The 25,661-nt window shown below is 37.2% G+C and overlaps 1 long non-coding RNA gene across 2 annotated transcripts in view; it reads left to right on the top strand.

Annotated features, from left to right (window-relative positions):
• The window catches only part of LOC109502228, a 221,826-nt gene that overhangs the window by 142,038 nt on the left and 54,127 nt on the right, over positions 1–25,661 (top strand). The window lies entirely within an intron of this gene.

Below are 25,661 nucleotides of genomic sequence, written 5' to 3'. Positions count from 1 at the left end.
CTTATATTGCTTAAAGGAAGATTCATATCATTTTTTGTTGCTTGGGACAGTACTTCCCAAAGTGTGTCCAGAGGAATACTTGTATACAATAAAAAGTACTCATTGAGAATATATAGAGTTCTTTAATGCAGGACTACTCAGAACCATTATTATGGTAAGTAATATCATGGTCAGTTTTGAAACAATTTATTTCTTGAGATCATTCCCATCTTGAAGTTTAACAAAGGTATTAGAATCATATTAATTCAATATGGGATCAAGAGAAGAAAAGAAATTATTTTCCAAATAATTTGTGACCTCTCTTTTCCCAAATTATTATTTCCAGCAGAAAGTGTCAGGAGGGGCGCCTGGGTTGCGCAGTCGGTTAAGCGTCCGACTTCAGCCAGGTCACGATCTCGCGCTCCGTCAGTTCGAGCCCCGCGTCAGGCTCTGGGCTGATGGCTCAGAGCCTGGAGCCTGTTTCCGATTCTGTGTCTCCCTCTCTCTCTGCCCCTCCCCCGTTCATGCTCTATCTCTCTCTGTCCCAAAAATAAATAAATGTTGAAAAAAAATTTTAATAAAAAAAAAAAGAAAGTGTCAGGAGAATAATTCCAAGTATTTGGTGGAATAGGTATCTCAGGTAATAGTTTTCTCAGATCATGATGTGGAGGAGGGATTCTACCATTCTGATTAGACATTTGTTGAAGTGCAAAGGCTGTTGCAGCCAGAGAGCTCTTGGGAATTCTGACTCCCAGGATTCCCAGGGTCCCACCACTTTGGGCCAACTTATTTTCTTTCATTTTAGTTCAGTCACTGGAGATAGTGGAAGTTAGCACCTTACCTCAGTTGCAGATTTCCTTTTCTCTTCTACTTCAGGAGGGGTCTTTGATCTTCATCCTGATGGGTTTCATCCTGATGGTTTTCTAACCCAGTAAGAGGCTGATACTAAAGCAGGAATGAAAAAGGTCCCTCCAAACCTGCACTGCTAGTTGACTGATGAATGGTCCTCTGCTTGGGCATTTCCTCCAGAAGTGCCAAACCACTGTGAATTTCAAATAAATTTTGCTCTGAGAAGTAGCACTGTGAATAAGAATCTCATGAAAGGTTTGGTTTTTCTTCTTCGCTCCTGAGAATCACAAGGTAACTGACTGAATACAACGGGACACTTTTGTATTTAAAATATGTAAAATAAATTCTGTTTCATACCTAATTTAGTGGAGGTCTAAATATTATTTATTGGTAAAAATTTAATCTACAACTTATAAATATGTGTTTACTGACATGTCCAAAAAATATAATCACATACTACTTTGAAAAATTGCATTTATTAGTGGGGAAAAAGGGAAACTTCTACTTTTCCTTATTCCTTTAAGAAGTAAAGAATACCTTTAAAACCCTCTAACAGCTTTTCTTTTATTAGTAGCTAAAAGAAATCTCAAGGAGAGGTGGATACTTTAAAAATAAAAGGAGCAACATGAAAAGGTGTTCATCTTTTTGAAACCTCTATTGTTCAGTAATGCCTAATGTTAGACATTAAAGGTTTACGTGTTCATCATCATATTTTATTGAAGTTGGTAATAATTTACTTATTATCTGCAATGGGTTTCTGAAAAATATTTCTCTTTCCATTAAGGATTTCATTTTCAGCATTTACTTGTCAGTTAAATCCTCACATCATTAATGTAACTTCTCATCATAGGCAAAATTGAATATTCATGCCTAGCTCAAATCACTGTTATTTTGGCCTCTTACTTTTTTTTTCCCCCTGAAAGTGTAGATTGTTAACCCATCACTTTACAGCTAAGATTGTTAAATTCCCTGAGACTGCTTTAGTTTGTCAGTGTAACTTGAAGTTTACATTTGGTCATTTTTCCATGGAAAGTAATTTCTGCTTTTAACCTTGACCAGATTCAGGCATGCCATTTAGCCCCTTGCTCTTTGCTAGCTCCTTTAGTAACTTTTTCATAATGTTCTAGGTCTCAGAGACATGCTATCTCAACCCTTCATACAATGCCTTGCCTGATTGTGTGCCTGGCAAATACAATCCTTTAATGATGATCATTCCCTCAAATGCTTGACCTTCACCCAACGAATTAATTTCCTTGTCTGAAAGGCACTTGAAAGGAATTTTTACATGGTCCACCTTAGACTAGATGACCTCTCAAGCCCCTTACAACCACAAGATTCTAGGATTCTGTTTGTTGATATATGTCACTTTTGGCGAATCAACATTAATGAGGCTAGCTTTCAGATACATTTTTTTGAGGTCTAGGACAACATTTTCCTTCATCTGTATGATGGCAAGATGGATTTGTTCTTCCTGACACGCCCTACACCATACTGGCTTCTTGCACATAACCTTCTGCCTTCTGAGGCCAGGTTCTAATTGAGTTAGGATAACAGTAAGAGGCCTTTTGTAATGCATCACAAGGGAAAAGAAGAGACAGAGACTCTTTTTGCACAATAACTTACAGGAATTATGTGCTATTCTGAGAGTAGAAAACCCTTGGTATTTAAAAATTCTGATTGTCTTGTAGCTTCTTGATTCCAAATCATAATCATTGAAAGATCAAGCTTTCCCTCATCTCCTTCAGGAGAAAAAAAAATCCTGATCCTAAGGGACAGATAAACAAATCTTTCTTAAATTGAATGAAACGTTGGCAACTAGTCCAAAGTTGAATAGGAGATATGAAGTTAGGCTGAGGGAGAGGGTGGGTGTTGGTGGGAAGCAAATGGTATTTAAGTAACTACAGGACCTGTCATGAAGCAGAGAGGGAAGAGATTCTGGGGTTATAAGAAAGCAGTGAGGTTGCAAGGCTATTGTACCTGTTTAGGAGGGAGTGTGTGGCTAGAATGAGCTGAATATAATGCAGAAGCATCTAGAATGTGTGCTGTATGGATTATAGTGCATGACTTAAGCCTGAATATGCCTAGGGATTTTATGCTTATTATTACTTAGTTAACAATAAGATTATTTTGATAATGAATTGTACAGTTTTGACTTTCTATGAGGGCATAATAAGGGGGTTACATTGTTAATATGCAACTAATCTTCATTTAGGAAGTGTTTATGCTACAATATGTATGATGTCAATGATGAATATCAGGCTTCAGATTGTAAGCTCCTAGAAAGTAAGCATATTTCTATGTAATATGCTGTTTATGACACTGAGTTAACCCAATTCTTCTGTTGCATTACTCCCTTGATGACACACATATTGTTTCGGGACATGCTTAACCATTTAATGGTTGACTTACTATCAGAGAATTATTTGGGAAAGCCACAGGGCAAGAGAGAGCCTAATTAATATTAAACATCAACAGTAATTTGGGCTTGTTTTCATAAGTTGCCTTGTAAAGGAACATGCCAGCCCTGGGTTATCAGTATGAATTAATAGTGGCTTCTTGCGCTGCTGGCCAGAATCATTATACACTGTTTAGCATACAAATTATTATGGATAATATTTTTGATATAGTAGAACTTGACTCATTCATTCTGCTAATATGCAGATCCAATAATTCTCAAACCAACCTCAGTCATGTCTCTTTACTCTCCGTGAAGTTTATTAATGGCAAAGAGCTGTCATGAAATCTCACATTACAAAGAATTCATTACTTACACAAAAGATGCTAGCGTACATTTATTGGTCTATTACCAAGTAATCTAATAAAAAATTAAAATGAGAGTCTATTTATGAGGTAGAAAAAGCAGTATGCTTTTTTGTAATATGACATCATAGCAGTTCATCCTGTCCATATGCATAGAAAGCACTTACAGTGTACAAATTACACTGGTTAATTTGCCTTGATCTTTAATACGGTTCTTCATTATTACCATAATAAGATTTCAGAAGAATACTTCAATGGTGGGAGAATTCTGTTACATGTAGAAATTTTCAAAGAAAATATTCAGCAAAGATAGGAAGAATAGTAAGGGTCTCAATAGGTGGAACAAATATAAGATTATTACATAATGTGTCTAATTTTTATGTCCCCAACCTCCATAACAATCCAATACAATTTCTTAGCAAATTTACAGTTCATATAACAAAACAGACTTAAAGAGAGTCTATAAATGGCAAACTGCAATAAATTTTCCATACAAATGATGGGTTAACTATCTGGCGGGGTGGGGGGGGGGGTGGGGGAAGCAAGAGGCCAGAGTAACAGTGATTTGAGCTAGGCATGAATATTCAATTCTGCCTGTGATGAGAAGTTACATTAGTGATGTGAGGATTTAACTGACAAGTAAATGTTGAAAATGAAATCCTTAATGGAAAGAGAAATATTTTTCAGAAACCCATTGCAGATAATAAGTAAATTATTACCAAATTCAATAGCACATGATTACGGTGTGCTAGCTAATTCACTATATGCTACTTGACCTTTGGTTGAACAAGAGTATTTCTGTGTACTTCAGTTCCACAATTTACAATTTGAGTACCTACTGTGTGTATCCTGTGTATAGATATCTTAGTTAAGATTGGGAAGAAATCCAGTTCTTTTCTCAGAGCCCTTCATTTTGTTTTAATTAATTGAGGAAAACACTAAATAAATGCAGTAATACCACATTCATTCATCAAATATTTTTGAAGTGTCTGCTGAACTTGCCCTCATTGTGACTGTGCAAAAAGATGCTAAATGGGAAAATTTGACTCTGATACCAGGTATGGTAATATCATAAGCCAGGGAGAGGTACCACATGATTATGCATATTTTCTTTGGAAATGATAGAGAACTGGTTTAGGATTCATGAGACTTTTGCTTATTTTGAGATTATAGAAAGGTTGAAGGTTGAAAATTCAAGATGATTTGGTGAATAGGATTTCTCTGGAGAAAGCTGAGGTGTGATTCTTTCTCTCTCTTTTCCCCCTATCCCCTGCCAGGAAGGGTGGGGGAAGTGTTTTATAAGTGTTTCTTAATTGAAGGGCCACAGTATACTAGCTTTACTTACGTTTGAAGAAAATTTTAAAAGCCTTTGGCAGTTATATAGATGCCATGTCTAGGGATCTTGACAGTATTTCTCTTTCCTCCATCATAGCAAAAAGAACTTAAATTTTAAGAAACAGATGTGGAACTCAGTAGAATTGTTTCCTGGGGACTTTTTGTTGTTGTTGTTGTTGTTTTTTGCAGGGGTGGAGGATGATTTTATTATTTATTTATTTGTTACTTTATTATTATTTTAAGTATAATTTATTGTCAAGTTGGCAAACATACAGTGTATACAATGTGGTTTTGGTTTTGGGGGTAGATTCCTGCGATTCATCACTTACATATAACACCCAGTGCTCATCCCAATAAGTGCCATCCTCGATGCCCATCACCCATTTTCCCCTCTCCCCCGCACCCCATCAACTCTCAGCTCGTTCTCTGTATTTATAAGTCTCTAATGGTTTGCTTCCTCTCTGTTTGAAACTACTTTTTCCCCATCTCTTCCCCCATGGTTTTATTTTAAGTTTCTTAAGTTCCACATATGAGTGAAAACATATGTTATTTGTCTTTCTCTGACTGACTTATTTCACTTAGCATAATATCCTCCAGTTCCATCCACGTTGTTGCAAAAGGTAAGATTTCATTCTTTCTCATTGCCGAGTAGTATTCCATGGTATATATAAACACATCTTCTTTATCCATTCATCTGTTGATGGACATTTGGGCTCTTTCCATAATTTGGCTATTGTTGAAAGTGCTGCTATAAACATCAGGGATTAATGTGCCCCTATGAATCAGCACTCCTATATCCTTTGGATAAATTCCTAGTAGTGTTATTCCTGGGTCCTAGCGTAGTTCTATTTTTAATTTTTTGAGAAACTTCCACACTGTTTTCCAGAGTGGCTGCACCAGTTTGCATTCCCACCAACAGTGCAAGAGGCTTCTCATTTGTCCACATCTTTGTCAACATCTGTTTTTTTCTGAGTTGTTAATTTTAGCCACTCTGACTGGTGTGAGGTGGTATCTCAAAGTGGTTTTGATTGGTATTTTCCTGATGAAAAATGATGTTAAGCATCTTTTCATATCTGTTGGCCATCTGGATGTCTTCTTTGGAAAAGTGTCTATTCATGTCTTCTGCCTATTTCTTTGCTGGATTATTTGTTTTTTGGATGTTGAGTTTGGTAAATTCTTTATAGATTTTGGATACTAACCCTTTATCCAATGTCATTTGCAAATATCTTCTCCCATTCTTTCAGTTGCCTTTTAATTTTGTTTGTTTTCTTTGAAGTGTGTAAGCTTTTTATCTTGATGAGGTCCCAATAGTTCATTTTGCTTGTATTTCTCTTGCCTTTGGAGACATTGAGCAAGAAATTGCTGCAGCTGAGGTCAAAGAGGTTTTTTTCCTGTTTTCTCCTCTAGGGTTTTGATGGTTTCCTGTCTAACATTTAGGTCTTTAATCCATTTTGTGAATGGTGTAGGAAAGTGGTCCAGTTTCATTTTTCTGCACATTGCTGTCCAGTTCTCCCAGCTCCATTTGCTAAAGAGACTGTCTTTTTTCTATTGGATACTCTTTCCTGCTTTGTCAAAGATTAGTTGGCCATGTATTTGTGGGTCCAATTCTGGGTCCTCTATTCTATTCCATTGGCCTATGTGTCTGTTTTTGTGCCAATACCATACTGTCTTAATGATTATAGGTTTGGAGTAGAGGCTAAAGCCTGGGATTGTGACACTTTGGTTTTCTTCTTCAATATGACTTTGGCTATTCGGGGTCTTTTGTGATTCCATACAAATTTTAGGATTGTTTGTTCTAGCTTTGAGAAGAATGCTGGTGCAATTTTGATTGGGATTGCATTGGGTAGTATTGACATTCTAACAATATTTGTTCTTCCAATCCATGAGCATGGAATGTTTTTCCATTTCTTTGTGTCTTAAATTTCTTTCATAAGTTTTCTATAGTTTTCAGAATACAGATCTGTTACATCTTTGTTTAGGTTTATTCCTAGGCTTTTTATGGTTCTTGGTGCAATTGTAAATGGGATCGATTTCTTGATTTCTCTTTCTGTTGCTTCATTATTGTTGTATAGAAATGCAACTGATTTCTGTACCCTGATTTTGTATCCTGCGACTTTGCTGAATTCAATTTTTCTTTTCTTTTCTTTTCTTTTCTTTTCTTTTCTTTTCTTTTCTTTTCTTTTCTTTGTGGGGGCAGGGGATGTTTTTAAATAGAAAACTTGCCAAAGGAGCGCTCTTAAAGCAAGAGGCTGTGGAGTGTACTACCTAGAATGTGCAGCTGAGGTGTGATTGGAAGCACCTGACATCCTATGATGAGGGACTGGCATTCAGAGGGATTTGGATGGAGAGATTCTTGAGAACCTATGAAAGTATCCATAAGAGAAAGGGTCACCTTTAGTCACGTGTTTTAAGAGTATGATGCCATTTTACCTTTCTTTTAATGCCTTCATTCATAGAAGGGCTAAAAGCTGTGGTTTTCCAGTTGGTGGAAGTATAGAAACTCTAGATGGAGAAAGAAAGGAAGGAAGGAAGGAAGGAAAAGAAGGAAAGGAAGGAATGGGGAAAGGGAAGAAGGAAAAAAGGTAAAAAAGAAGTCAACCACTCTTCCTTTCCTGAAGTAGAGCTCTCAGCTGTGAAAATGAAAAATTAAATACTTTAATTGTGACATGAAAGTGTTTGTGACTTGGAAGACTTATTTTCCAAAAGAGATTGAGTAGATTTTATTTTTAATATTTCTCTCATTAAGTAGAGCTAAAATCCCTGGACATTATATACAAAGCAGACATTGACTCTGAACTTTGGAGACTGACTAGGGAACTGGGGACCCGAGGGACAACATGGTGGAGAGTTCCCTGGGTTTTCTTTTTGCTTCATAGATCTCGGTCTGGGTACTAGAGAAGTCAGTAATCCAGAAATGCCAATGGGTACAGAAACAAAAAACAAAAACAAAAACAAACACCAACAAATAAAAGCAAAACAAAAACATACACACAAGAAATTCTTGCTCTTTCTCATCAAAGGACCAGTCTAATAGAAAATTTTAGGGCAATAACTTTTCTACCTAGGCAAACAGGACAAAAGAAAAAAGAAACAACTATTGCCCCTCTACCACCCGATAAGATGGAGTAGAAAATACCAAAGAATAAAAAAAAAACTTCCCAGAACTTGTAAGTTTGTTCCACAAGCTTACAGGATACAAAAATCACAAAATCAACAACAACAAAAATAAATTATATTTCTATATAATATGAATGAAAACGAAATTAAAAATAAATATTATTTAAAATCATTTAATTTTTTTAATGTTTATTTTTGAGAGAGAGAGACAAAGTGCAAGTGGGAGAGGGCAGAGAGAGAGGGAGACACAGAATCCAAAGCAGGTGCCATGCTCTGAGCTGTCAGCACAGAGCTGGATGTGGGGAGCCATGAAATCATGACCTGAGTCGAAGCTGGATACTTAACTGCCACCAGGTGCCCTTAAAATCATTTTAAAAAGAGATAAATGCTTAGTTGTAAATTGAAAAAACATGTTTAGGAATTTTATAAACTACAAAGTACTGATGAAAGAAATCAAAGAAAATTTAAATAAATGAATGGATATGCTGTATTCATGGACTGGAAGCCTAAACATGGTAAAGGTGTAGTAAGATTCTCGCACAGAGAGTCTTTTCTTTCCAGGAAGCAGCTTCATTCATGCCGACACTGCTCAGTTGGGTTTTTACCCAAAGAACTGAGCCCTGAATACCACGTGGTATAGTTTTGTATACATTTTCTATTTCTTTGTCTCCCATATATGGTAACACACACAAACATTCAGTCCCATTAAATGGTCTCACGTTACAAGGTCATGAGGGATGTCATCATGTATGTATAGCCAGATTGCCTTCAGGTTTTTTGTTGTTTGTTTGTTTTGTTTTGTTTTCTTATCTCTCCTTAGGGAGGGGACCCTACCACAAAGGTGTCAATTCTTCCCAAATTTATACAGGCTGAATACAGTTCCTATGAAAATCCCAACAAGATTTCTTGTAGATATAGACAAGTTTTTTTTTTTCTGAAATTTATATGAAAAAGCAAAGGTACTATTATAGCTAAACAATTTTGAAAATGAAGAATAAAGTGACAGGAATTATTTTATCCAATATCAAGAAGTAATATATAGCTACAATATTCAAGACTATATGCTGTAGGTGAAGGGATAAACTTCCAGGCCAATAGGACAGAATAGAAAGCTTTCAAATAGGCCCACAAAAATCCCAAGGCTAACTGATATTTGACAAGTTGCAAAAGATATTTAATGGAAGAAGGATAATCTTTTCAACAAATGATGCTTAACCAATTGGCTATCCATAGGCAAAAATATGAACCTTGACCTAAACTTTACTCCTACAAAAATTAAGTCAAAACGGATCATAGATTTAAATGTAACATGTGAAACTATAAAAATTTTAGACGATAAAATAGAAGAAAAATTTCTAGACCTAGGGCTTGGTTAACAATTGCTAGATATAACACTACAAGATGATCCATAGGAAAAGAATAATAAATTGGACTTCATCAAATTTAAAAACTTTTGTGAAAGGCTCTGTTAAGAAAATATTTACAAACCATGTCTGACATTCGTATCTCGAATATGTAAAGAACTCTTAAGTCTCAAGAGCAAAAGGGGTGCCTGGGTGGCTCAGTCAGTCGAGCATCTGATTCTTGATTTTGGCTTAGGTAATGACCCCAGGGTCAAGCCTCACGTCAGGCTCCACACTGAGCACGGAGCCTGCTTGGGATTCTCTCTCTCTCTCTCTCTCTCTCTCTCCCTCTCTCTCTCTCTCTCCCTCTCTCCCTCTCTCTCCCTCTCTCCTTCTCTCCCTCTCTCTCTCTGCCCTCCCCTGCTCATGCTGTCTCTCTATCTCAAAGTGAATAAATAAACATTCATAAAAAAATCTCAACAGTAAAAAAAAAGTCAATTCAGTCAGAAAATGGATAAAAGACATGAACAGACATTTCACTGCAGTTATGAATGAGTTACAAAAAATGCATGAAAAGATATTGAACATAACTAGGCATTAGGGAAAAGCAAATTAAACCATGATGAGATATTACCACCACCTATTACAACAATGAACAGAAAACACAATGACAATACCAAATGCTGTCAATGGTGAAGAGAAACTGGATCTCATACTTTTCTGTTGGGATTGTAAATGGGAAAGCCATTTTGAAAAAGCTTGGCAGTTTCATAAAAACATAGACATGCATTTAATACATGACCCAGCCATCCCAGAGAAATGAAAACTTGTCAATGACCATTCATAGGAACTTTATTCATCATAGTTAAAAACTGGAAACAACCAAAATGGCTCTCAACTGGTGAATGATGAAACAAACTGGTACATCCATACTGTGGGATACTGCCCAGCAACAAAAAGGAACAAAGTATTGGGGAGCCTGGGTGGCTCATTCCACTGAGCATTGGACTCTTGCTTTTGGCTCAGGTCATGATCTTACGGTCATGAGATTGAGCCTTGCTCAATGCCATTGCTCTGCAATGAGCATGGAGCCTGCTTAACATGCTCTCTCTCCTTCTGCCCCCTTTCTCCCACTTGTGCTCTCTTTCTATCTAAAAAAAGAAAAAAGAAAGGCCATCTCAAAAGGTTACATTAAACATGATTCTTGAATTTACAGAATTATGGAGTTGGAAAGCAGATTAGTGGTGGCCAGGGATTCAGGGTGGTGGTTGCAGGGTGTAGGAATTACATTTAAGAGGCAGTCTGAGGGTTTCCTGGGTGGCTCAGTCTGTTAAACCTCTGACTTTGGCTCAGGTCATGATCTTACGGTTCGTGGGTTTGAGCCCTGCGTGGGGCTCTGTGATAAAAGCTCAGAGCCTGGGGCCTTCTCCCGATTCTGTGTCTCCTTCTCTCTCTGCCCCTCCCCCACTGGCACTCTGTTTCTCTCTCCCTGTCTCTCTCTCTCAAGATAATAAACATTTAAAAAAATTTTAAACATAGTTATTATTATAATCACAGCTCTGCCATAATGTGGATAAAAGAAGAGTCAAGGGTACTTCAGGAATCCTGAGTTGCCTGTAAATGTTAGTAAGTAATTCAGGGATATTAAATATGACTTGAAAACAAGCATTCCAGGGTGCCTGGGTGGCTCAGTCAGTTAAGCATCCGACTTCAGCTCAGGTCATGATCTCACTTTTCGTGGGTCCGAGCCTCATGTCGAGTTCTGTGCAGACACTTCAGAGCCTGGAGCCTGCTTCGGATTATGTGTCTCCTTCTCTTTCTCTGCCCCTCCCCCCACTCTCACTCTGTCTCTCTCTCAAAAATAAACATAAAAAAAAGAGGCAGTTTGGGATCTTTGTGATGATAGTATAGTTTGACATTGTGTTTGCAGTGGTGATTACTCAAATCTACACATGTGCTAAAATATAAAATGGTGCACAACTACACACACATTGTACCAATGTCAGTTTCCTGGTTTTGATACCATACTATAGTTATATAAAATGTAACCCTTAGGGAGAACTAGCTGAAGGGTGAATGGGGCCTCTCCGCAACTTCCTGTCCATATGTGATTATTTCAAAATAAGAAATTAAAAAAATGTGTTTATGACTTACAGTGATTGTTATAGTTTCTATTATCTGAAAATAAGCAGAAAAGTCATAGGACTTCTGAATTTTTACCCAGAGGGGGGAGAATTGCTGTACTCACTGAACAAACTTAAAGGGACAGTTAGAGACAAGATCAAGTTGCTTATCTGATCGCAGTCCAGGATGACTCCTTGCTAAATGTACACTTTATCTGTAATACTCTTTTTTCTTAAAATACTTTGTTCTCTTCATTTGGATGACATGACACTCTCCTCATTTACCCATGTTTCTTCTCACAAAATCTATTTTTCTTTGTTTTTATTTTTAGTATTCTCTCTTTCATTTGGTGGAGACATTAGCCAGCTAGTCACCTAAGTCCTAAATCTTTGACTCATTAATCTTTGCCTCTTTGCCATCTTTACCACTCCAGTTCCCTTTTTTCCCCATATAATTACTCACCAAGTCTTGTTGACTTGACTTTCCAACACTTGCCTAACCATCACTTCCCTTGTTTTTGCCTTCATTTTCTTTTACCCAAATTACTATAACATCTCATCTAAAGCTAAAGCCTTGTTCTCCTTAACTCTGTCTTCCAGCAGCCATCCAAAATGGTATATCTAAAATGCATTTGACCCTGTCATGTCTAGCCTAAACTGTTTCAGTGGTTGCTCATTGCTGACAGGAAAATTTGAAGCCCCTAACTTGTCAGCCAACCTTGAGGGTCTGGTCTCTGCCAACCTGTCCATGGCCTGACTCTTATTTGTTACAGATTTATATCTTCATGCCATTGTTCATGCTCTGTCTTCTGGCTTGCATGTTGTCTTTGCTCGGAGTATTTATTTTTTTTCAGTTTGTTTATTTTGAGAGAGAGAGAGCAAGAGAGCATGCATGTGTGAGCAGGGAGGGGCAGAGAGAGAGGGAGAGAGATAGAATCCCAAGCAGGCTCTGTGCTGTCAGTGCAGAGCCAGATATGGGGCTTGATCCCACAAACCATGAGATCATGACCTGAGCTGAAACCAATATTGGGATGCTGAACTGTCTGAGCCACCCAGGCACCCCTGGAGTACTTGTACACACATACACACACCCTCTTATTATTTTCAAAATTCAAGGCTTCCAGGAAACCCTATCACCTTCTCAAGCTAGATCAGGTTTTCTCCTCTGTGTTCCCCAAATTGCTCCATGACTTAGACTGTGCTTATGGTGTAAGTGTAGTCTTTGTAAGCAGAGAACCGTATTAAATTATCTCAAGGTCTTTCAAAGTTTGTTTTTTCTGAACCTATAATGTACCTGGTATCATCTGGCATCTCTCATTCATCATAATGTGAAATCAAGAAACCTTAGCTAATTGCTTCTGTTTAGGAATTATGTTAGGGACAGGAGACACAGAAATAAGTGAGGCACAGTTGTTGCCCTTGCTCACCTCTAAGTGTTGGACATGCATTTTATGTGTGTGGTCAGATGGGAAAGGGGCAAAACTGTCTTGAGTAAATTAGCAACCTGATGGTGCTGTGTTGGCCCCCCAAAATGCTGAGACCTGCTATGGGAGGGCCGGTGCTGGTGCAGAGATTTCCTCTGCTCAGCATGGCCACACGACTTACATCTTTCAGAATGCACAGAGCCAGAGATTCTTAGAGTCTGTTTCTGCCAGTGAATTCATCCTGAGTATTTTAACAGTAAGACTGACTACAAGGTGAGGCATTTGGAAATCTGATCTTCCTCAATGGCACTATCCACAGCATAATAAAAGAGCTTTCTGGAGAGTAAGAAGGATTCATGGCAGTAGTCCGTTGGTAAAGTCAGAACTTAAAAATTTTTTTATCATTAAAGAATCCCAGTGCTAGTTTTCTACCATCTTTTCCCCCTTCTCCCATCGTGATTCTAAACATCACTCTGTTTTTATTGCTATTTTGGTTGTAAAGGATTAGAGAATGTTATAGTAAAATGTCGTAGGAACTATAAAAGAGTGAAAGGGCTTGGTATAATGCCTGGTCCTTTGTAATATTAAACAATCAGTGTACAGAAACAAAAAAGGGTGTCTTTGCAATTTTGTTAGATATCAAAAGAACCCTTAGAAGACAAATTGGAGAAGCAATGCTGCCTCTCTTTTTATAATATGACAAAGAGCTAATTCAGCTTCTTTAACAGAAACTCAAATAAGCCCAACCCGTTCAAAAAGCCTTTATATTCAATGTAAAGGAAAATGTGTCTTCAAATCCTAAGAGTTCAGCTTCCACTGGTTTCAATGGGAGCTGTACATTCAGAGCCAAGGGCTAATTTTGGTCTATGTGTTTCCCCAATAAGTTCTCTTGGGTGATCATTTTAGCTCCAGCAAAGTCTTTCCTCTAGCTATAAGAGCCAGTGTTTAAAAGTTTAAAGTAATGCGAATAGGCCAAAATCTAAATCAATATTCTGTAGAACAAATAAAGAGAACAGAGATTTAGGCAGCAGGCACATGGTATGTGCTCCAATTCCCTGGTAGGCAGATCAAGGAGGTTTCAACAAGAACTTAAAAATAAAGAAGCCTAAAAACCAGATGTTAACAAAACTAATCTCTCCCCCTCACTGAGGAATGACTGGTTATGTTTTCAGATCAAGACACTGGGGTCCCAAAGGGAAATACCATTGTGTCGTGTCAAGTGAGATCTAAAGGGCAAAGAGGATGCAGATCAATAGTAGCTTATTTATCTTCCTCAATGTCAATGATTTTAACAAAGTTTGTACTGTCTTTGTTTAGCTTTTAGGCATGTTGCTTTGGTTCATGCAGTAGTTTATATGGAAATTACATGGTATGAATGGCACGTTTCTCCTCTTCTCCACCACCCATTCCTGCTTTCAATTCCCACCTAGAAGAGTCCCCTGACTTAGTAACATTTGTGGGAGGATGGCTTGTCTGTTGATCTCTAGGGCTCTGAAGATTACTTATTATCATTTACACTTTGAGAATGTTGAGTGATTCTAGCTTAAAACTGATGACTGGAAAGAAATACTGCAGTGAAAGAACATCCAAAGGCAAGTTCATCACAAACCGTTTATCGTAACATTTGCCTTCCCTATAATAATAATTTGAGATGCCATGGTAGGAAAAACAGACCACTGGAATGCAGAGGACCTTCAACATGCTTTAAAAGAGGGTTCAGTATAAGATGGTTTAATTGCTGAGATGCCAAATGCATTTTATTATGAGGAAAATTTACTTTAAAAATGTTTATTTATTTATTTTGAGAGAGACAGTGAGAGCAAGGGGAGAGAGAGAGAGAGAGAGAGAGAGAGAGAGAGAGAGAGAGAGAGAGAACAAGTGGGGGAGAGGAGCAGAGGGAAAAAGAGAGAGAATCCCAAGCAGGCTCAGCACTGTCAGCATAGAGCCCCATGCAGAGCTCGATCTCAACAACAGTGAGATCATGATCTGAGCTGAAATCAAGAGTCAGATGCGTAATTGAACAAGCCACCCAGGTATTCTAGGAAAATTTGATTTTTAAGAATATTTCCATAATCAGTGTAGCAATAATAAAAATAAATGGAACTTGTAGAGGAACTTATGTTCCAGAGCATAGTTTTACATTTATGATCTCATGAACCTCTAAAGCAGTTTTTAAAAGGATTCCCCAGTTTTTTTCCCCAAGATATATTCCTAATAGGTAAGTACAAAAGTCCAAAGAAGTAACTTTTTTAAAAAGTGTAAAAGGAATATTCAGTGTGGAAAAACTAATGAGGTCTGAACTGCAAAGTAGCCACTCTTAAAACATGCAGTTAATTGATGAATGGATAAAGAAGATGTGGTTTATATATATACAATGGAACACTACTTGGCAATGAGAAAGAATGAAATCTGGCCATTTGCAGCAACATGGATAGAACTGGAGGGTATTATGCTAAGTGAAATAAGTCAGTCAGAGAAAGGCAGATACCATATGTTTTCACTCATATGTGGATCTTGAGAAACTTAACAGAAGACCATGGGGGAGGGGGAGGGAAAAAAAGTTACAAAAGAGAGGGAGGGAGGCAAACCATCAGAGACTCTTAAATACAGAAAATAAACTGAGGGTTGATGAGGGTGGGGAAGAGGGGAAAGTAGGTGATGGGCATTGAGGAGGGCACTTGTTGGGATGAGCACTGGGTGTTTTATGGAAGCCAATTTGACAATAAATTATATGGAAAATAAATAAACACAATATGTAGTTAAATATATATTATATGATATATATATATATATATATATATATATATATATATATATATATAATGAAAGTGATTTGACTATAAGTTACAGAAAATATACCATAGCAATATTTCAGGAGATGGATCCTCCTTGAATAAGTAAGAATTACGGAATCACTGAAAAGGTATTATAGGTACCCCACAATCTGATTCCACTGCCTTTTCTGTTTTCTTCTCCACCAGAAACTATGAGAATCTCCGGGATTTCTTGGCTCTATTTTGAGATACTAATACTTTACCTAACGAGCAAATGCATGTGAAAGCACTTAAACATGAGAGTTATTTTTTTTTATTCTAGATGTTATTTTGTACTATTCTCAGAGTGTAATTCTAGTGATTTTGAAACTTTTCACTTTTGTCTTTCTTTTCACCTCTTAATTTTTGTTTGGAGTTACAGAGGCTATACAAAGTGTCAGGTGCCATCCCCATCCTAGAGGAGTTTGTTGCCACATTAGGAAGAAACATACACAATCAGCAAAAGTTGTTACCAGGTAGTATATGTTTGGAATGGTAAAAAGTTAGTAAAGAAATCAGAGGAATTCTTCATGTGGGGCTGGAATAACTATTGAGGTCCATATAGAGGTTTCTAGAAGACTTCGATAGAGGGAATGGTGGAAGCACTGATGCTGGGGTGGGTGAGGGGGTAGAAGTGATAATAACAGAGCAAGGAGGAAGCAAATAGCACCACTTTAGAACATAGGCAATGTGTGTGTGTGTGTGTGTATATATATATATATATATATACATACACACACACACATATATGTATATATATATATATTTATACAAATATATATATATATATAACTTTTATTTATCATTGAGATACAGAGAGAGACAGAGCATGAGCATGGGAGGGGCAGAGAGAGGAGGAGGAGACAGAATCTGGAGCAGGCTCCAGGCTCCCAGCTATTAGCACAGAGCCCAACGCAGGGCTCGAACTCATGGACTACAAGATCATGACCTGAGCTGAAGTCAGACACTTAACCAGCTGAGCCACCCAGGCACCCCAGAACATGAGGCAATATTAATGAACATGTGCCTAAGAGACAGAGGCTGATTAACTTGCTGGTTAGCTTGACAGGAGAGGAAAGTTTGTGTTAAGGGGCTAGTGAATACCATGGCTGAAATGTATACTCGAAAGCAGAACATTAAGCTATGGAGTTTGAAGGCTCTTTGGCGAGATGAGAAACTAGGGTTTCTGAGAAGGTACATGACTTGGTGAAAGAAGTACTTTAGGCAAATAAATCTGGCAGGAATGTTCAGAAAGGGGTAAGCCTGGTGTTAAAGAGAGCAATTAGGAGGTGGTCCTAGGAAGCCAGGCATCAGGTGATAAAGATCAAGACTTATTCCAGCTCTGTAAAAAACGCACACATTTCTTTCTTTTGGGAGTACAAAATTCCATAATGTTCCCTAAAAGGTCATTAATCTCAGTAGCTTTAAGTCAAATGGGATACTTCAAAATGTGCTGTAAGGATTATGAAAGTATCTGCATTGGTAACTAAAGAACAAAAACTTTTATGGAGTCCAACTTAACTGAAATGTAGAATTGCAGACTAAGAGTAGCAGATACTCAATTTATATAATCCTTGAAGACTGTAAGTAAAAATTACTACCTTATCTAGGAGGGAAAGGGTTTTTATTTCAAGGTTTTGGAAACTGACCAGACTTGCCTTGGTTGGATCTTCTTTATTTTTCGTAGGCCTTGAGTTTCCATGGATTAGTATAGAGTTCGTATTACCTACCTCCTGAATTCTTTCCGTGGACCTCTTGTCAGTGAATGAAAACTTTGTCACCTTTCTCGAGAAAGCAGAGAGGCAGTCAAGCAGTGTCCCAGCTTACAACTTGGTTAACTAGCAGCATGTGGCTTCTTATTTGCTTTTCTCAGGCTGGTGTTTTCAAGCAATTATTACAATACAGAGGAGTTTACCAGGCGCTATGGGTTTTCTAAATATCCGTGAGGTCAAATACTACTGAATGTCGGGATTGGTGGTGATCTGGGTGTATTTTCCTTTTGGTGCTTAATACAATCTCTGCAGCTCTCTGTGGTCCTTATTGTTCCGGAATGTCTCTTTAAGTTAAGATGTTGTTTAGGAGTTGGTAGAGCTGGCACACTATGACATTACATGCTGTATTATTCATTGTTTGGTGACTAGACTTCATATCTGTGGTAAAAATAAATGTTATTCCTCTCAGCTTACTTCAATCCATTCAGTACTCTCTTGAATGGCTTCCTGTAACTATTTAGACTCCCTTTAAAGAATGTATGAAGAAGAAAGAGGTGGGGAAGGAGGAGGAGGAGGAGGCAGGGGGGCAGCAGGAGGAGGAGGAAGGGGAGGAGGAGGGGGAAGGAGACGGGTGGGAGATCATCAGTCGCAAACATGAGCTACATGACATAATTTTTAGAAGCAGGCTGAATGGCAACTTCAGTTTACAGAGAAGGGTAACAATCATCTTAGTGGAACTCTAAACATAGAGTTATTTTTCTTCAACAACTATAGTTTTCCTTTCCATTCTTTGATTTGGAAGTAGTCATTTTTATGTGTCAACATCACATGTAAAAAGATTGCAAGTTTTCTTATTAAGATGGAGGAACCAATTTATGGCCATGTTGGTTTCAACTTTACTTCATAAACATACCAGTAGGTGTTGCTATGCTAGCACTAATGCTGACTTTAAAAACTGGTCACTTTGTGGTGAGTGGGTCCCCAAATAATTCTCATTTGTGTATTCTTTCTCAAAGATCAAAACACTGCGACCAAACACTGCCACCAAGTACTGAAGGCTTGGTGGGATTGTTTTGACTGCAAAATAAGTTTTTAAATGAAGAAGATCTTCTATTCTGCTATGGCAATTCATAAGACTGGAAAATAATTTCATTGACTTCACAATAGCTAAAGAATTTTGGCCTTTGGAGGAGCAAGTGATAACCAATTTGTGTTAACCGGAAAAAAGATCATTTTTCTCCTTCACTCTTCTTAATTTCTGCACTTCATTCATAATACATATTATCATCACCACTGGGTCCCAAATGCACATAAAAAGGGGGTGGGGGGAGTCTCTCTGCCTAGTATAGCTTCCAGGCATAGATAACCTTTGAAATATGTTCTTGTTTGTCAGACAAGGGAATTTACACAAGACCCAGAGTTTAACTCTTCACAATGTACCTCAGCATCTCAAGTATGTTTATATTGAAGAGTGTTTTCATATTCTTATGTGTAGGCAGAAACAAATGATTTCCTTGTGTTAACCTTGTAACCCTGCCGCCTGTACTAATTATTAGGCAGAATCAACAGACGCTACTACTTCTGTTTTTGACTTGAATTCGTTAAACAAAAACTGAAAACTGAAAAGAGAAAAAAAATTGTAATTTCTATATTCGAAGATGAGGCCCTTCAAATTTTTCAAAAATTCTGTTAATTTATTTTTAGGCAATAAGATGACCATTTAAGTATATATGCTTTGATAGAGGGAAAAAAACAGTTTGTGTACATTACACTGCTTCTGTGTCTGAAGTTGCCTCAGTTATACCAAGTATGTGAAATTGAACAGTAAAAATCTGATCCTGTCAAGCTGCTTTTTTTCTTTTTTAATTGCTAAACACATACACTTCAGATGAAAACTTGTGTTTTGATCTGGAAATACTGTTTAAATAATATGAATGTGTGTACATAGTGAAAGCAAAGACACTGGTGAAGGAAAGAAAGAATAAAGCTCTAGAAGGAGATGAAATGTGAAGGGTGAATGGGAATGTGAAGCTGGTATGTTTTGTTTTCATACTTGCAACGATTCAATAATACAAAGCAATAACAGTTTATTGAGCCTTTAACAGGTAGGGTTGAACCACATGAGTCGAAGAGAACATGGATTTTTCTATAAATTGCTCAGTGCTCATTTTAAAATAATCTTTAATAAAACAGAGAAGTGCTTCTGTTGTAAAAATCTCTTAGCACTTTCTAAATAGCAAAACAATAAAACATTTTGAAGAGCGGGGTTCAGAGCAAAGTAAATAAATCTGAACACTTTTTCCTGTATTTTTTATAATGAATTTCCATTGATTTTTATAGTCGTATGTTTGCGATCTGTGATTGTATCCCCTGCCTCCTTCCTGCTCTCACTCCTTCCCTTCATGCTCCCTTTTCCCATGTTTCTCAGTGGTGTCATTTGGGGGCAATGCTACTGTGCTAGATAGCTGAGTGAGATTAGGCAAGGTGAAGGAAAAACACTCAAAGTTTTTCTCCCTGTAGAGTTTCATTATTGAAATGTTCTGAAGTCATGGGTGGTGAGTGTGAAAATGTAGAGGTGCAGATTGGTTGGTAATCGACTCAATGTAGCAACTAGAGATGTGGCTTTCTTTCTAATCATTCTCCGTACCATCCCATGGAAGCTGGGTTTAATTCAGCTAAATGGCCCATGATACGGACTTCACTCCCCTTCAATTTGGTTTCTTCCCTCTGGCAATTTCTTAATCAGAATTTCCTACTATTTAGTAACTAAATTAAAATCTGTAAGTGGTAGGCAACTGCATATAATGCAATGATATATCCATAAGCACTGAAATGACTTAGAACATTTTATGTAATGAACATTCTAACATAATAATAACGCAGTTAAGCTTGAGTATGGGGAAATAATCTGGTTAGATATAGCCATAAAGCCTGAAGGATACTCATCTTTATTTCTGAAGAAAATGCTTAAAAGGTAGATGCTTCTTCTCAAGACAGTGTTGCTTTAAAAGAAGTTAGGTATGAAATTTTCACTCAAGTAACTGTATTTATGAACTGATTGCTTACTATTTCCAGATGTTTTGCTAACCGTTTAACATAACTTATTTCATTTAATCTTCACAACAATTGATCAAAGTATTACAAACTTTCCCCATATCAGAACACTGAGATTCAGAGATGTTAACTTGCCCAAGTACACACTTTTGTGTTAAGGTCAAGTAGGAAATAAAATCGAGTGGGCATTAGGCAGCCACAAAAGATGGCAGGATTCTGATGTTGGACTTGATGGCACAGACACATGGGTATAACTGGAGATTTCTGAGTAAGAGGTCAATTCAGTTCAGTTCAACTAACAAGAACTGAAAACTTACATGTAAGGAACTCTTATAGAGAAGCATAGTAAGATGAGCAAAATATGATATTTGCTCTTTAAAGTTTCATAAGTATAGTAGGAGGTATGCTGGTAGCTATACGAAAGCATGCACATGTTAAAGACTATACTATAAACACAGAAATACTCTGAGATTACTTAGGAAAACCCTATTTCTGGTGGGGAATTTCTAAAAATGGTAAAAAGAAGGTAACATTAGAATTTTTATCCGAAAGTAAAATGTGATTTTTGAGAGACATGAGGAGAAGAACATTCTTGGTACAGAAAATAATGGAGCTCAGAGGCCTAGAGTTTATGTGGGTGAGGGCAGGATGGTGGAAGTAAAAAGGAGCTGGATGAAAAGGGGAGAGGACGCAAAGAGAAGAAAAGTTGTGGGGTCAGAGTACTGAAATTTTCGCCTGAAGGTCCAGGCATGCCCCGGACACTCCATGTAATGAACTCTGTGTTTGTTCTCAGAAGACTACCTGTGCTGTTCATCATGGAGGTGAAATGTAGCTTATGATCTGCTGGAGGAGGAAATAGTAAGAGAAGGAGGGGTTGCATTACAGGGCATTAAATGTGCTGAAAGGAATTAGGTTCAACAGGCCACACATTCTTGGGACTGTTGGCATTGCTCTTCCTTTCCCTTTCTAGCTACTGGTACCCTACCAATCTTTCCATTCCACCTTCTCTGTTAAGCTTTTCTCTGAGCCATTTTAAGGAAGACTGAATTTGAAATTTCTTTTTATTCTAATAGCATTTTGTTTAAATGTAAGTTTGAGCATTTATTAAGTTTTTAAAATTTTATTTATTTTGAGAGGGGGCGGGGGAAATGAACAGTGGAGGGGCAGAGAAAGAGAATCCCAAACAGACTCTGCACTGTCAGAACAGAGCTTGATGTGGGGCTTGAACTAACAAACCTGAATCATAACCTGAGCTGAAACCAAGAGTCAGACGCTTAATCGCCTGAGCCACCCAGGCATCCCAGCGTTTAAATTTCATTGGTGTGTAAATATATGTGGTTCTCCATAACATTGTGAGTTTCTTGTGGGAAGAACCATTTCACTGACAGTTAATCCAATGTGGACACAGGTGCACGAATGGTTAGTAGATTGGCTTGTCTGGACCATGGAGAATATAAAAGTATAGTTTATAGTTCCTATAGTATATAGTATAAAAGTATATAGTTTATATCATTTTTTAAAACCCTAATATTTTAAAATCATTTATTGAGCTCTTATAAACTAACCTTATTATACAAATTAATCCTTTCCATAAACTTGTTAGGTAGACATTATTATCTCCATTTTTTTTGTATGAGGAATTCAAGGCTTAGAGCAGCTAAGAAATTTGCTCAGCAGCATTTAAGTAGTTGCCTGACTCCAATGCTCGACCAGAATGAGTATACCATACAGCAGTGGTGCTTAGTTAGCAAGCATCAGAATCACCTGGAGGGTCCGGCCTGACTCAATATTATGGGGTGGGACCCAAGGATTTACTTTCTAACAAGTTACAGGTGACATTGATGATGTTAGTCTGGGGACCTTATTTTGAGAACCATTACCAGAAAGTCTGGTTTGAAATGTTGCCCAGAAATGATGTGTGTGTGTGTGTGTGTGTGTGTGTGTTTTCAAAGTATTCCTAGATGATACTAGCGTGAAGCTGGTAGTAAGAACCACTGATCTCGATCATGAAGAGCCCTTCATGCTCATTTGATTTTGTTATGGCACCAGTTGACAAGTGAGAAGAGTGTGTGATGCTTATGCTTTATGATTATGAGGAAAAATGAATTAGCAGACATATTAGACCAGATAAGATTGGGTGGGGGGGTGCACTGGAAGTTGAATCTTTCCCTCTTCTCTGTCATCTTGCACACCAGAGCCAATCAGATCTTCCTAAAACATTGCTTTCATCCAGGTGTTATTCAGGTATGTCTGAAAGCTCCCAACGCACTTCCTTTCAAGCTCTGTTTTACAGTAACACTTCAATTCTGATCAAGGCTTTTCACCTGCCTAAGGTGAACACTGTGTTTAGTTCTCCTTGATGATTTTGATGTGTGTGTCCTCCTCAGTTCTGCCAAATCCTACCTGTCCTTCTAAGCTCTCAACTTAAAAAAACAAAACAAAACAAACAAAAACCAAAACAAAAACACATTTAAATACAAAATTTAACACCTGGTAAAAAGCAAATAGCATGGACAGGCTCATAAAGAAAGTTAAACCCTTCCTGGCTCCCTAACCCCCTCAACTACTTGCCAGAGGAAAGAATTTTCTTTTAGCTATTTAACTCTCTGTGTTGGTGTTTTGTGATCAACAATTTTAGAAACTGCTTATTTCCTGCCCTGAACATAGGATAAAGGCTTCTCACACTCTTCATTTCCCCTGTTTATACTCTCTCTATAGTAATATTGTATTTAATCGTCAATTTTCCTTATTATGACTATGTGAATGTTGTCCTCTTCAGATCTAAGTAAATCACTATTTTCATTTCATTTTCTGATGTTTGTTTTTTCTGAAGTTTCAGATATTCTTTTTTTTTTCTTATCATGGTTTCCTTCTAATAACTTTTGACTTCTTTTTCACCCCTTTATCCTATCAGGTTTTTTTTTTAAGTTTTAAAAATATTTTTCTTGGTGTCCTTGTGGACTCTTTTTTTTTTTTCCATGTGGGATGGTTATCACCAAACCTGCCATAAAGTAATAATCTTAGAACTTCCCTCAATACCTTCCTAGTTTGAGTCAACTGAGTTTTTTGGGTTTACCTTTTCAGCTTATGTCTTTGGGTTTACGTTTTCAGCTTATATCTTACTTCTTCCTTTTGCTGGAGCGCATTCCCAAATAACTTCCCAAGAAAGGGTTTGTGAGAGGAAACTTGTATGAGTTCTTGCATGTCTGATAGTGTCTTTATACTTAGACACTTTATTTATAGTTTGGCTGAATTCTACAGAAATCAATATTGAAAATCAAATTGAAATTTGATGGCATTACTCCATTTTCTCCCACCAGGGTTCAGTTGTTGAGAAGTGGCATTCTAAATTTATATTCCTCCATTAGAAAATTGGATATTTCTTCTTGCAGGAAAATTTTAGAATCTCTTCTAAATATCGCTAGGACATCTCCTTTTATGACCATTTTCATTTGTTTATTAATATTTCTGTTCTTTTAGTAGGGTATTTGAAGATGGGAACCAATCTCATAAACTTTGGAAATTTTATTTCATACTTTGATAATTTCCTTCTATCCATATGTTCTTTCCCTCTTTTATCACACGTAGAAACTTCTAGATCACAACTTTTACATAGTTTGTCAGACTTTCCATCTTTTTTCCTGTTTTGCTTTGCCTTTTGATTCTAATTACATTTTATCTTTTAACCCATCATTTAAGTTTTTATTTCATTAAGATTTTTAATTTTCAAGGGTTCTTTGTTATTCTCTGACTACTGTTTTTTTTTTTATAGCACCTTATTTATGAGTTACAGACACAGCATAATGATTAAGGGGTTTACAAATGTTTTCAGTATTTTTTTTTCTCTGTGGTCATATATTTGGACTGTTCTTATTTCTTTCTTACACCTTAACATTTTTTGTAAGTCTCATGATTGTGTTTATATTTAGAAGAAATACCTCAAAAAAATCGAATGATGATTCTGTGTTTTTGGAAGTAGCTCATGGATAGAAGGGACTATTTTGAAGTTATTGTTTGGGGAAGTTGACACTTATGGTTGGAGTAGTGCTATTCGTCAGAATGTGGTGGTTTTTCTCTAAGCTCATTCAGTTTTTCCAGAGGTGAAAACATTCATTCATTCTTCTTTCCAGGGTGTAGAGACAAGTTGTTAGTGTTTTGTGTAATACGTGGCAAATGAGTCTAGAGTTTATGGGGGCTAATTGACCTCTTTATTAACTGCAACCTTTTGTGAAAGTCCTCTAATATGTGGTTTTGTCCACGTCAGTTATTATTTCTCTACTGTTTAACATCTAAACCTGTCTCCTGCCAATGGATCCTCTCCAGATTCTATGCTGAGCAACTGGGTAGCATAGGTGGAATGTTTCCCGGGCATTCCTTCAGTGTGGTTTGGTCATTGTTCCTCCGTAAGTAGCACTTGTTATAGGTTCATAATTTTCTGTTTTATTGATATTATTTTAGTAAGGTACTCGGAAGAACACAGGATTGTATGTGTACAATCCTGATCTTTAGCCCAAACTTAAGGCCCAATAGTACTAAATTCTTCTAAAATCTTCCTTTCTTGACTTCTTTATTGACTCTGATAGATCTCTCCTCAAAATTCTGTTATAGTAAATTAATTTATTTTACCATTTATAATACTTTAATTTTTTTCTATATGTTAATTACAGATTTTTGAACTTCTGGCTTACACTCTCTTTGAATCCCCACGGCACCAATACATAGGCTGGACAAGTAGTGAATGACTTGAAAATAATTGTTGATTGATAGGATCCAGGAATTGAAGAATAAAAAAGGTAAACACATGACTCATAGTAGAAGCCTTGGTTATTGGTAAAATAACAGTAATATGGGCAAAGAGAGAAGATGGGAAGGGAAGCCAGTGAATGTAGAGGACATTTGTCAGACCTTTTTATTTGCACAGAATCCCTAAATACCCTTTCTAGTTTGACAATAGAACTTACCTTATTAGTCCCTCTCTGAAGCTGAGGGTAGTAATTCACTTTCACAACTTCCCTTACAGATATGATATAGTCATGCAACTGAGGTATCACCAATCAGATAGCTCTCAGTGAGATTTCAGTTTAGAAGTGAGCAGTGGGACAAAGGAGGCCCAATGAGTAAGTCATTTCAGGTGAAGGTGGTGGCAGGGATA

This window comes from Felis catus, chromosome A1 (assembly GCF_018350175.1).
Source record: "Felis catus isolate Fca126 chromosome A1, F.catus_Fca126_mat1.0, whole genome shotgun sequence".
Taxonomy (NCBI): Eukaryota; Metazoa; Chordata; class Mammalia; order Carnivora; family Felidae; genus Felis; species Felis catus.
Note: the sequence above shows the minus strand (reverse complement) of the source record. Positions and strands in the feature narration are given on the sequence as shown.